This window comes from Salminus brasiliensis, chromosome 16 (assembly GCF_030463535.1).
Source record: "Salminus brasiliensis chromosome 16, fSalBra1.hap2, whole genome shotgun sequence".
Lineage (NCBI taxonomy): Eukaryota > Metazoa > Chordata > Actinopteri > Characiformes > Bryconidae > Salminus > Salminus brasiliensis.
Genome location: NC_132893.1, coordinates 23,659,864 through 23,673,366, shown reverse-complemented (window position 1 = coordinate 23,673,366; position 13,503 = coordinate 23,659,864). Strand labels below are relative to the sequence as shown.

At 41.5% G+C, this 13,503-nt stretch overlaps 1 protein-coding gene across 26 annotated transcripts in view; it reads left to right on the top strand.

Annotated features, from left to right (window-relative positions):
• dlg2 (discs, large homolog 2 (Drosophila)) overlaps nucleotides 1-13,503 on the top strand; it is a 297,266-nt gene that overhangs the window by 175,333 nt on the left and 108,430 nt on the right. The gene's annotated exons all lie outside the window — the stretch shown is intronic.

Genomic DNA, 13,503 nt, shown 5'->3' with positions numbered 1-13,503 from the left:
CTTATCTTAGTGGCTGTAGAGATTTGTGATCTGGATGATCTGGATGATCATTAAAAAAAACTTTTGGGAAATAAGATTCTAAACAACAACAAAAATAAATAAATAAATAAAAAGAATTACAAAGGAGTGAAAAGCTAGAAAAAAGTTATCTGCCTGATCAGAAGCATGTAGGCGTTTCAGACTGCAGACTGATTGACAGTGATGCAGTCAGGGCAACGTAAACAACCCCACGGCAGCAGGCTTTTATTCTCTGCCAGTTCTCTGAATCTGAGCAGGATATCGGGTTATGGGTGGGTAGCAACAGCAAATTCCTAGTCATTAGAATGTCACCCAACTTGATCAGATGTTAGAAGGTGCTCCAAAGTGAATCCTGAATGAACAGGTTCGTACAGAGCTTTTGTGAAAAATCCTAATTTGTCAGTGATTCCTCACTTGTTTTCTTGAGACAGACCAGCATAAAATATTTTAACACTGCTGTCCTATTTAAATCGCTATTTAACCCTGGTTATAGGAGTATAACAGACATTTTGGTCACTTGTTTCACAGTCTGAGCATTACTTGACATCAGCACTTTTCAACATTGTTCTGTAAATCTTACAGAACAGAAATCTTACAGAAAGACCAATATTGTTTTTAATTTGTCAGTAATATGTAATATATAAGCTGTATGCTGTGCTCTGGTCAATGTGGGCCAAAGGGTGATGTCACATGGCTCCCTTTCCCACTCTGTACACCAGATACAAGGACCCTTAGCCTGTTCCATCTCCTCATTCTTAATGCCCCCACTCATCCGAGGGTGGGCGAGGAAGTAAGTTAGTAAGTGCAGATGATAAAGCAGAACAGAGAGAGCGAGAGACAGAGAGGGAGAGGGAGGAAGAGTCTTATCTGTGACTGACCAGGGGCAGGATAATCCCATTGCACACAATGGAGCTGAACAGGGCAGATTTCGTCCTATCAGAGTCCTTGTCTGAGTCTGCCAGAGTGTGTACACACACACACACATATAAACACAGCAATACAACAAAGACACTTGCATACAGAATTTTAATAGGGATGCGCACACACACACACACACACACACACACACACACACACACAATAGGATACGATGAATGCAAAACAAACATGTTGTTGCTGTCAAAAAATTGGAACAGTAGCAGTTTACAACTCAGACACTTTAAGAATGACACAGAACAGAAATATTTGTGGGTGTATATATAAGCAACCACCTGCCCTCCTTGAGTACGTCCCGCACGCTACCACAACATATCTGACCAACACTGACACTGTTCCTGACAGTGACTATTCAACCATGCTTCTCTTTCTTTAACATGACTGTGTGTGTGTATGTGTGTGTGTGTAGCAAGGCACCAACTCCTGAAATGCACTGGCAAACCAACAGCCCATTCATTTCCTCTGCTGGACTGATGGGGCACAGGTTGCGCTTGTGTTATTCTGAATGCTGTAATTACAGGAATAGCATCTTTAGCTAAGCTATTCTTAGCCTTTCCCTTCACCTTTAGCTGATCTGTCAAATGGAACCACTGTTCTTTTTTGAGCCCTCTCTCTCTCTCTCTCTCTCTCTCTCTGTGAGTGTGTGTGTGTGTGTGCTCCATCAGCTCATTGATTGGCTGTAATCTGGTTGTGGCCACACGGCCCAACTCCATTCCCCGCGGCACTAATTATGTGCATAGTGATTTACATCACAGCCCTGCCCTGTTCTAATCTAATCTGATTTATCCCTGCCACTCTGGCCTCATCTCCAACGCGCGCATATTGAGTTTGTGTCACTCCTGGCCCTTTCTTTGGCCTGGCAGCACCCCGGATAATGCAGCCTAGCCTAGCATAGCCTCAGCAACCGTCCAAGCCAGATTGCTGAACCATTGCTGTTGCATCTGTAGGCCAGCAGTGGTGGGACGCAGGGCAAAGAGAGTCAGTGGAGCTGTCTGCAATGGGGAGTCAGTCTGGGAAGAGAAAACACTGACTTGGAGCTGTTATCGTTACAGTCGTGGAGGAGTTTCCTCAGGGTAGCTTGTGCCAGGCACCTGGAATTTTGGCAGGTACTTCTTTTGCAACCTGGATTAGCTGTCTGACAAAGCTGTGGATTTGTTTACGGGTTTTTTCATCTTCTGGATATAAGCTGACAGACTGTAACAGCTCTAGCGAAGTTGCACCAGAGCTTTGGGACTTTGGCCATTACTTCCTTCTGTTTTGCTTTGAGAGCTGGATTAGTTCCTTCATCTTCTGGATATAAGTAACACTGATAAAGCGTTGAGATTATCCTGTGTTATTAGGAGACTTTGTGGTGGATTTGTTTATTAAGCGAGTGTTTTACTGGGTTTCCTGGGTGTCCAGCTCGGCTGGGCAGCGCCTGCGCCATCCGCTATGAACTACACAATGGTTAACAATGGCGGCTACAGGGACAAGATCCATCGAGGCAGTGCCCCTACCCTGATGCCCCCACCCTACTGTGAGACCCTGAGCCCGCGGCACATGCGCAAGCGCCTTAGCATGGACGTCCTCAGGAACAGGGCTCCCGAAATGGGGCCCATGAAATGGCCTTCGCTGGTCACCGTCTGTAAATGGAAGCAGAATCTCACTGAGAGATTGCTAAAACGACACCACGGAAGCTGTTCCCAGGTCAGCATCCACATGGGCTTTGGCCTGAGTTAGCATCAAGGCTTGTCGATAATGATGTTACCGCAATATGAATTGATGTGTCTTGGTCTTGTCTAGATGTCTGCCAGCTGTAATTGTGTAGTTTTATGACCTCACACATCTCTTATATCCATTATGGCCCTGTTTTTTCCAGGACCGTAAAATCACCTAAATCGCAACTATGTCTTCTACCAAAGTAATGTTAACCTTTCTCACATTTACGTTCCTCCTGGTACTGGCAGACGTGGCAGGCTTTTAACACTGGCACTCTGAAACCTAGCTAGGATTTGAACTTGATGAGCAGGCAGTTAGCCACTCTAGAGCTGTAAATATACACTACATAAAACACAGCTATCTAAGTGGCACAACTACAAGTGGCACAACTGTCTAAGTGCCTGCTTATTAAGCAACAGGGGATCATAGAATGGAGTCCCGTGCAATACTTGCAAACAGCACAGCCCTCCATGGTCAGGAGTGTGAGAATAGAAAGGCCTCCCCCCTGTATGGCAGATGGGAATAAAACATCTATCAAAATATTTAATCAATTCCAGTTGCAGCTGCAATGTTTGAGGCTCAATTTGAATTTTTGATCAAACTAAGATGCAAAAGTGTAAATTGTGAGTTAGTTTGACTAAACTATGTTGAGTTAACTCAAACAAGCTGTGTAATCAGTCACTTTATAATTTTAAGGCCTTTTTATAGTGTACAAATACATAGAGTGTCTGTTAATCTTATGCTTATGTTATAATATTTACCAGGTATCATGAATTGAATATAGTCGAATGTGAACAGTTAAATGGATATAGTGGGAATATTGCAATTAAGACATTACAGTCACCACTCTTGGGTCTTTAAGCTTCTCATTTTCTCTAATATTCTGTGTTATTAACCTTTTGAACAGTCTCTCAAACGGCTGTGTGATATCAGCACTTTCAGTCCCTCTTTCATTAGGTAATGCCTCTTTGTCTTTCTGCCTCTCCTACTCTCTCTATTTTATACTCTGTGGGCTTTTGGCTCTCTCAGAGAGGTTTTATTGAACCATTGAACCCGTTTCATAATTTCAGAAGTTGCTTACGCCGCCTGGCCCTCTCCCAAAAGCACACAGTGCATTAGCTTTTGAGTGTGGCTCATGGAAGCAGGGGTGCCCGGGGAGAAAAGCCTGGTGACTCGGAGCAGAGCGTGTGGTTCCGTCTGCTGTCTGAATGATGAGTCAAGTCATCCAAAATGTTTTCTTTTATTTATTCTGAGCAATTTTGTTTATTTATTTTGCTTGTTTCTCTCTATACCCGGTTTGCTAAGCAGTAATTCCCACTGCAAGCCACTATTGCTAGAGATTGAAAACCAGTAGATCTTCCTGTAAAAAGCTGGATAGAATTTAGATGCTGCTTATTGGAAACATGTAAAAGTGATGGAATAGCGTCTGCCGAAGCATCTAAATAAATTTAAGCAGTTGCACTAATGCACACAAACTTTTAAGGCCAGAGTACATCAAGCAGGCCAACATGAATAAAGGACCATATTTGAACCTTCACATAATATAAAGCCTCTATCAATGTAAATGTTTTTTCGTCAAACTCTAAAAAGGCTCTTGTCACTTAAGGCCCATTTATGCTCAACATTAAATACGGCAATTTTTTTTGTGCACGTATGGACAGAATGGAGCAGTGCCACTGGAAATCATGTGGGCAGTGTAGCCAATAGATCAAGCCAAACACGACCACTGCCATACGGACACGATGAAGGAGAAACTCAGAAAAGATAGAACAAAAGGCAGAAAAGAACCTTAAAGCGAAACCGTTGAACTGCTTTTATGAAAGTTTACACCACTGCCTCTTTTGTCTTTTTTTTACAGTAAATACCATACACTTCCCATGTTTGTTATTGCCAGAAACGTTTGACTTTGAACAGCCCTTTAGTGAATGTATGGCCTAACATCCATTGCAGTGCAAAAGAGGCATGGAAGTATGCGGGCAGTGACGATTCCATCTTTTGAAACGAGCGTATTGATTTTCATATGTAAAGGGAGTATAAATGAGCCTTTACACATCTCACCTGTGAAAGAACTGTCCATTAAAAGGGAATCTTAGAGAATTAAAAGGGTTTGATCTAGGCCTCATTTAAAGAAACCTCTTTGGTGCCTTTGTTTTGAGAGTGCACATTGCCATGTAGAAGTGTGCTTGCACAGTAAAGAGATGGAGAGGATTTCGCCCTGTTTCTACTAAAACGTGCTATTGATGCTCACTGAAATTGGAAGTTTTAGGCCTGTTAGATTATCTTAGCATTATTCAGAACATATCATTCTGACTGAAGCATTATCATTGTTATGCTAAACTTCTCCTTTAACTCTAGAAACTATACATTATTGTTGTTACACAGTGTAGTTAGATATGGATTATTTCTTACTCATAGCTGCTTGAGCAAGCAGAGAGATTGTGCTGAAAGAGGAGATTCAGAACATTTATTTGTTGCCACAATTGTTTGTATGCAGAAAAAAAATTTTTATGATTGGAATTTAATTTTGTGTGGAGTCTGTTTGTGAGAAGAAAATATCTTGTCTTAAACAAATTAATTAGAAGTGCAGACTCAACCCTGTTGATATACAGTAGATTGAATACACATTGACAGTAAGTGATATTTCTTTATGTAACTATGTTCATATATTTTTAATTATTTTATTATATTTGAATGATATAGCAGAAGCAACTGCAAAGGTTATGGTGAAGTATCATGGCCTACTGCTAATTAGCAGGAAAGAAGGATGGGTCAGGGAGGCTAAAAGGCTGGAGCAGACAGACACGGGCGGATAGATCTGATGGAGAGAGTTCTGCTACAGTCGAGATGATGAAAAGTTAGACGACATGCTGGCATGTACTTGTTGGATGATTAATAGCAGAACAGAGTTCTGTATTTCTCTTTCTTGTCGTTCTTTTTTTTGTTGTTCATCTCTCTGTCTCCGCAGCGCTCCAATCAGTGCTACACCAGCACAGCCTCCAGCTGTTCACCTCTGCCTCCTGTCATTAAATTATAATCAGCTCTCCGTTTCACACGCGGCTCCATGGAATCTTGGCCTACTCCACAGCTCCTCGCGCTTTCTGCGTAATCTAATTACCTGCGCCCCGCAGGGAACGCTGCTCTTGCCCTGCATTATTTAAGGCATAATTCAGAAGGGTGCCTCGGCCAGGGTCAGGTCGCCCTCGCTGTCAGGAAGCTGCTCCGCACTGTCTTTGCCAGGTCACAGTTCAGTTGACTATGAAACCTCTGTGCACAGAGTTTAGACTAACCAGAGCTAATCTAACAATGATAATGACTGTAGATCTAGGCCAGAAAATAGGATTCACAACATTTTGATGGTCCAGAATGGGTACTTTGAAGACAGCTAGAACGTACATTCAATTTAATGTGTATATTAATAGAGAATGCATATTAAGTAGTTGAAACCAGGGCAGAAACAGATGCTGGGGGGCTACTAGCAGGCTGGCGAACAACTTATTAGATCACACTGGCCATTTTATGCTTCCCATGCTTTTCTACAGCCACAGGGTGGGTTGGCTTAGAACTCTTACTGGGCTATATATTTGACAACTGCCTGAACGTTTTGTGCATGTTGCCGCTGTTTTCATTGGTAGGTGGATTAAGTGGATGACTCAAAACTAATACAGTCAGAAACTGCGACACTTTCTCAGGGGCTTGAATAGATGTGCCATCTTAATTTACCTTGTATATGATCTAATCTGCCTTAAAATGGGTAACTTGTGTGAACCCTCCAACAGACAGATTATAGAAAGAGGTACACCAGGGGGTTGTGACTGAATCTTCAAAGCTTTTTCAAATTGGATTTTGGTGTGAGGCTTTAGATGCTAATACTGCAAAATGTTGTTTTGTGCAGTGAAGGTCCACACAATAGTGACGGGCCCTTTTTTAGGTGCCAGCATAGTGGTTTGATTATGCATGTTGGACAAATGTGTTTCTTCTTCTTCAAGCCCACAATTCAGAAATTCACTCTCACACTGACGTTCTCCTCTCCTCTTCCTGCAGTAGAATCACATATTACTGCATATTTTGGCTGCATAATAATTATTTAAAATGTTATCTTGATAAATCTGAAGTTTCATTAGTTGGAGCTAAATCTTTGCTCTTTCGAGCACTGGATTCCTCTGTTGACACTGATGGTTACGTCATCAGTTAACACTGCGTGTTTACACCCTGTGCTTAGTGATGTTAAATTGACTAGCGCCTCTATCTTCTCTCCTATTGACTACTGTAACTCACTTTCATATAGTGTACCTGTCAAATTGATCAGTCGTCTCCAGTACATCCAAAACTCAGCAGCCAGAGTTCTTATTTCCACTTCGAGATGGTTAACTTGGGCAATAGGTTGTATGTGTAGTGGAACTGACGATAATTCAGGTTGCATTAAGAGGAAAATTCTGATTGTAATATGATTAACTCCATAATCCTAACCCTAATGCTGATGAAAATCAACTGATGGTGAACTCACACTAGGCAAATTGTACCGTGCCTGAGCACTTTTCCTGCACAAGGCCTGGTTTGTTTGTCTTGTGTGATCTATACCGCTTGAAGAGGTGGGCTCAGGCATGGTTCAGTTGGACTAGGGCACAGTACCCATCTATTAATGTAATTGCTGACCATGCCCAAACATGACGTTAGTGATGCTGCATTATTAATTAAAAGAATCATTATCTTAAAAACGTTAAAAAGGTTCTGTGCATGCGCAGTCCAAATTAGGCAATGCCTAATTACAGCAGCTGTATTGTGACAATGTAAGCATGCTCGGCCCTGAAACGTTAAACACAGTGGGAGCGCAGGCCAGTGGAGAAGAGGGGAAGTCAGGCGATCGTGCTCGGGCATGGTACAAAGCAACTGGGCCTAGTGAAAGTACAGACTGAGTTTCAGCAGCTAGTTAGTTTACAGTTCGAGCAGTTGCAGATAAGCCGTAAAGGACCATCAAAATAAATTTCAGTCCTGGAAACCAAGCTGAGTTGATTTTGGAATGGGCATTTCTTAAGCCTGCTTGTAAAACAACCAAGACTTCTCCAGTAGTAGCCTCTCAAATGTTCATTGCATAACAGTCTTCTAAGCTTTTGCTTAGTGAATGTACCCAGGTCCATTAGAGCAGCCTTTATGAGTTCTGTCGTATAGTATAGTACAGGCTATAAACACACTAGCACACACACACACACAGTTACAGACACTGCAGGCTTTTGTTGCCTTTAAAGGGCACAGCGGAGCGGAATGTGCACTCAGAGCCAGACGACAGCGCTGACACTCTTCTGATGGGGATGAGAGAAACTCGACTGTGTTGAAAAGTTCCATCCTTTACTTTAAACAAGCCTATCAAGAATGTCATTCTCTCTTTATTCTCCCTCTCTCTCTGTTTCCAGCTCACGCGCTTTCTCTCTTTTCAAGTAACACAGACACTTTTCATCATAGTGTCCTGCTGGAGAGAGTCTCTTTGGTGTGAAGTGTGTGATGGAGAAAATCACTGTCTGCATTGCATTTTTTTATTCCTCGGAGTAATGGATTCACTCTCATGTGTTGCCTGTTGTGGGAATGATGAGCTGAACATGCCACCTTGTGGTGAACTGCAGTAATGGCCGTTTCTTTGCCATGGCAGCTTCTGCAATGTAGTTGTATGGCTGTTGGGGTAGTTAGTGCACAAAGTACTAAAAAAAGGGGAGGGGGGAGGCAGTATGGACTATAGCTGCACTGTATGTATATTGTTTGTATATTGTTTAGGGATCATCATCGCTGCATCATGCGGCCTTTTGCAATACTGGTCTCGTTAAAGGCTGCAATATGCAAATGAAACTTGAAACATAGAGTGGTATGGGCATGGTGACTAACCACTCTGGGCTTTAGATGAGTAGATGAGTTTCTGTGGGTGTTCTAGAGGCAGTAAATTATTCAACAAGGGTCATAGTTTTGGTCAAATAACTACAGACCAAACCACATCATCAAGTTATGTGGCATATGTTGCAATATCTAGCAATGTGTTCATAATAAGAAATTTGGCTTGTGGTGTGCAGTACTGGGACATGGCATTGAGAAATATAAGCACGTCAGATATTTTACGTAGGAAAGGCACTAGAATGAGTGAGGTAGGTTAGGCTGGGGGCATTGAGGACATTGGGGACATCTCTCTAACACTTTCTGAAACATCCTGTTTTGTCCTCATCACTTTTTAAAAGTGTAGTTCAGGCACTTTCTACAAATATCACTTTTTTGTAGTGTACACTGTGTCGACAAAAGTATTGGAACACCTGCCTGTTCATTGTTTTTTTCTGAAATCAAAAGGATAAAAAAAGAATTGTCCCTGTATTTGTCTCTACTGTCCAGAAAAGACTTTCTACTTCATGTTGAAACATGTTGCTGTGAGGAGTTGATTGTATTTTGATTGATCCATCACTCCAGAGAAGGTAGTCTCACTATTTAAGACCTAATGTGGGCTAGCTTGGCATCAAACATAGTGATCTTATGGCTCATGTGCAGAAGCTCCAGAGCATCACATTCTATCTGCAAACTGTGTGTGTGTATATATGAAGACCTTAAAGTAGCTACATTCATTGAATAAAAGGAATTCCCACAAAGTGAAGTGTACATGTCATCAGTTTGGCCTATTAATGATTAGCCTTCTTATGTTACATGCCTACAGTAAGTATGAGGAGTGTTTCAGTCTGGACTACTTTTTGAATGAGGAAAAAATATATTTGGGGCAATCCCTAATCAGAAATTTAGATCTTTAATATCTGAAATGTAGGATGTGAACTGTTTAAAGGGAATGTCAGAGATGCTTTTGCCAGATATATTGTACGGATGTCTGAGAAGATAATTCAGTGACATTTGGTGACATTTTCCTGGTTCTCTCTAAGCGGTTGTGCCGATGACGTGGCGTCACGCTTTGCTGACATTTATGTCTACAAATTGGCATCAACAACTGCTTATGAGACATAAACACACACACATCACAAAAATGAGCAGGATTCATAAACAACGCAGACCATTTAGAGTATCTGTGCACTTTCCCTTCAGAAGTATGTTCAGATGTGTTCCTAACAACATTCTTCCAAGCGTCCACCAGTTCTTTCAGATACTTGAGGTAAAGAAGCTGATCTTGACTTAACTTGAATGCAAGTTGGCCCTAAAGGTCAGTGCATCTTTTCAGTCCAGTTGTTAGTTAAAGCTCTAGGCCTGCGTATCTTGTACAATATGGGTGAGATTGGCTGCGCACCCTTGGAGGATGAAGATACTACTTGTGATTGTGAAAAGCACATGTGCTCGTTTCTCATTAGAATCGCTCCTCTGTTTTTTGAGTCCTTGATTTCGTTGCCATAGCAACCGCTCGTCGCGGCAGACAGCTGTGTGTTTGGAGCATAATGTACGCATGTCGGTGTGTGACCGTGTATGTTGCACTCTTACAAACACATTCACCAAGTCTAATGTCAACTGCAGTTCAGTGGCAGACATGAGCATGTAGCATTTCCTGATTGCTTACACAGAGCTTTCAGCACCTACCATCCTTTTATCGGCTACACACACACACACACACACTCACTCACTCTATAACCAGTGCTCTGCCGGTTCTACCCTGAATTTAACTGCTTCAGATTTGCGTTTCACCATGGTAAAACCCAATTACATCAATACAGTTATTACTAAAAGTATGTAAAACTGAAAGACAGAATTGTGCTGATTATATTCTCTTTTTTTTTATTTATGTGGAAATGACGCACACGTTTGAATCAAGTAAATGCAGTGCATTACTTTAATGAAAGCAGGTGCACAGCAATTTTTTTGTTTCAGATCTATTAGCATCAAAGGCTTTCTTGATTACGGCAGAAGCTGCAGGCACTTTGCATTACATTCACAAGGAGAATAGGCTTTCATGAAAAAAGACAGAGTGGATGACTGGATTTCAAAAAAACTCAGTCACAGACAACTGTCAGCTGTGTGCCACTCCTTTCAAAGCTGTTCATGACTGATGCCAGTGAAAGAATGCAGTGTGGCTGTAGATTGTGATGTGATTGAAGAAAACAATGGTCAATGCGGAGTGTTTCTATAGAGCCCGCAGAGCTCACAACACACTAGTTCCGCATGTATAGCAATGAAAAGTTCTGGATACAGTGAGTGATAACACACTAAATTGGCACAGAAAATAAAAGCTAAAATAAAATAATGTAAAATCAGATACTGTCCTGTTGCTGATTGTGGCCAGGGAGTTCTTCATCAGTCCACACCAATTCTTTCCAAAACTCATTTGGTTTCTCTAGATGTTTTGTAGCGTATTTCAGACAGAGTTTTGTGATATGGTTGAAGTTAAGGTTTCCTTTTTGTGATTCTTCCATGAAGATTATGCTGCAAAGTGGAAAGGTGCACAACTTTCTTGATTGCAGTAATATGGTGGTTCTGATTTGCGGAGTTTTCTCCCAGAGTTTTATTGGTGACCTCCACAGTTCCCTTAACCTGACACTTCTTAATGAGAGTCCACACTGTAGAGACTGCAAGCTGAAGAAAGCTTAGCTATCTTCCTAAAGCTGTCTTACTAAACCTTTATACGTGGGATTAGAGAAGCCAAAGATGTGAGGAGATATAGCTTGGAAATTTAGAGTTGGTAACATGTCTCAGGCCAGACATAGGATACTGTGCCAAAAAAGACCCTTTGCGCAGTGCCTTGGGTGACCAAACTTTTTTATTTTGTTATGCTGTGAATGCTAGAATGGACATTAGAGGCTGGGATTCCTTATACTTTTAAATAAAACTGCTTTAAATTTGTATTTGTAATAAAGAGGCTCACTGTTCTAAACGTACTGACAATGACCTAGATACACTAAGAAAAAGAATGGTAATAATAATTTTGTACACTATATGAACAAATGTATTGGGACACCTGCTCATTATTTTCTGTTCCTAAATCAAGTCAAAAGTTTATCTTACTTTTGTTGAAGTTTAGGCTTTCTGCTAGATTTTGGAGCATTGCTGTGAGGATTTGATTACATTCAGCGACAGGATCATTAGTGAGAACAATCAAAGTTAGATGATCACCACCCCACCTCATCCCCAACTTAAAGTAGCTGAAGGCTCGCATTAAAAGGGGTGTCCACAAACATTTGGCGACCTGTAGTATATCTAAATCTTCCAAATACATTCATTACTTCCCCCACTCACACTGAATGAGGGATTAGCCATGCTAAAGGGTTTACGAATTTCTTTAACATCAGAAAAGCTGATTGTCTGAGTCTTAAACCCACAAAACCATGTAGTTGCGTGTATGGGCCTGAAACCAAGCTAATGAGGTGCTGTCCTAATTTGCTTGGCTTTCTCTAACTCCTAGCCTTTCAAGTCAATGAGCTTCATTCAGTAGAATCTAAATTGACATCCATATATGAAGAAATAATTGTGACATGGATGCACCGTGGGGCTGTAGTCAGTAGGGGGAGTAATGCAGTTTGGCCAGCAGTGGGTTTGCAGTGTGGAGGTGATTGTAATGTAATTGGATGGTTTATCTTGGGAGGTTTAGCATCTATTACTGTGTGTAAAGCCCCTTGTTTTGATTAAATGTGACGGAGGGACTTATAAATAGACCTGTTAATGAACCAGAGAGTGGATTGTGTGCATTCCTACACACAGCCACTAGCTGGGTTATATTTAGGCCATGAACGATTCCAGAAAGTGTTACTGGATTAATTGAAGCTTACGTTCAGAGTTCACAGTAGAGCACTGTGTTTTAAAGCCGTCATAGTGTGGGTGATACTCTGACTTACTTGCTGCATATGCTCATCTTTTTGTTTTTTTGTTCTTTGTCTGTCTTAGTGAGGACATGAGAGGAGCATGCTAAAGTAGGTACCACACATTTATTTAGAAGTGTGGAATTGCTGTGCAAAAGACTGGATTCACATGTTTTTAATAATTCAAAACGTAAGTCAAGCTGCAAGTCTAAATGATTCTACTATAATACAATGCTGTTAATAAATAAGGGCATTTTACATGTAGCCCAAAAGAAAGGCTAGCTAATACATCAAAATTGAGAATGCTGTATATTGAGATTGACATACAATATAATTGACTTCCTAAACTACTTGGAACCACCAAATGCTTTTCCTGAGTGCATTAACAGCGTCTTTATTCTAGAGTTTTTCTGGAACCAGGTCTGCTTGCTCTGAGAGTTCAGCATATTTGGTCAAGTGCGAAAGCTGATTTCAGGAGCGGTCCAGAGCACCAATCTCTGGTCCTCCAGGAATTGGTGGTCTAGGGTTCGCTTCAGTAAACTCTGGTATCCTTGCATGTGGAAGCTATCCACTCCCGGTGCTGCATGTGTGGTTGCGTGATTGGTTCTTTTTTGTCAAGTGACTGCTTCGACTTATCGCCTGCATAGCCAACCAAAAACCTTCTCTTACAAGAACAGCTCCTTGTTTGCAGGTGTTCCTGCACGGTGCAATTCCATGACTGCAGAAAGATGCTGTTTTTCGCCCCGCCAGTGTTTGTATCCAAGCCCCTCCCTCCAAACCAGCCCAGAATTAGTCCTTGGGTTGCAGACTTGTGTATTCGGGACTGTATTGTAAAATCCACATCTCTAACTACTTTTTGTTGATTAGATGTTAATGTCTCAACTCAGTGTACATCAATCCACCATAGCATTAAAACCATTGACAGGTGAAGTGAATGACATTGCTTATCTGGTCACAACTGTCAAGGAGTGAGATATACATATTAGGCAGCAAATGAACAGTCAGTTCCTAAAGCTTATCTGTTGGAAGCAGGAAAAATTGGGAAGCGTAAAGATCTGAGCTGCTTTGGCTAGACGACTTTGGCGAGACTACTGTGGCTCGG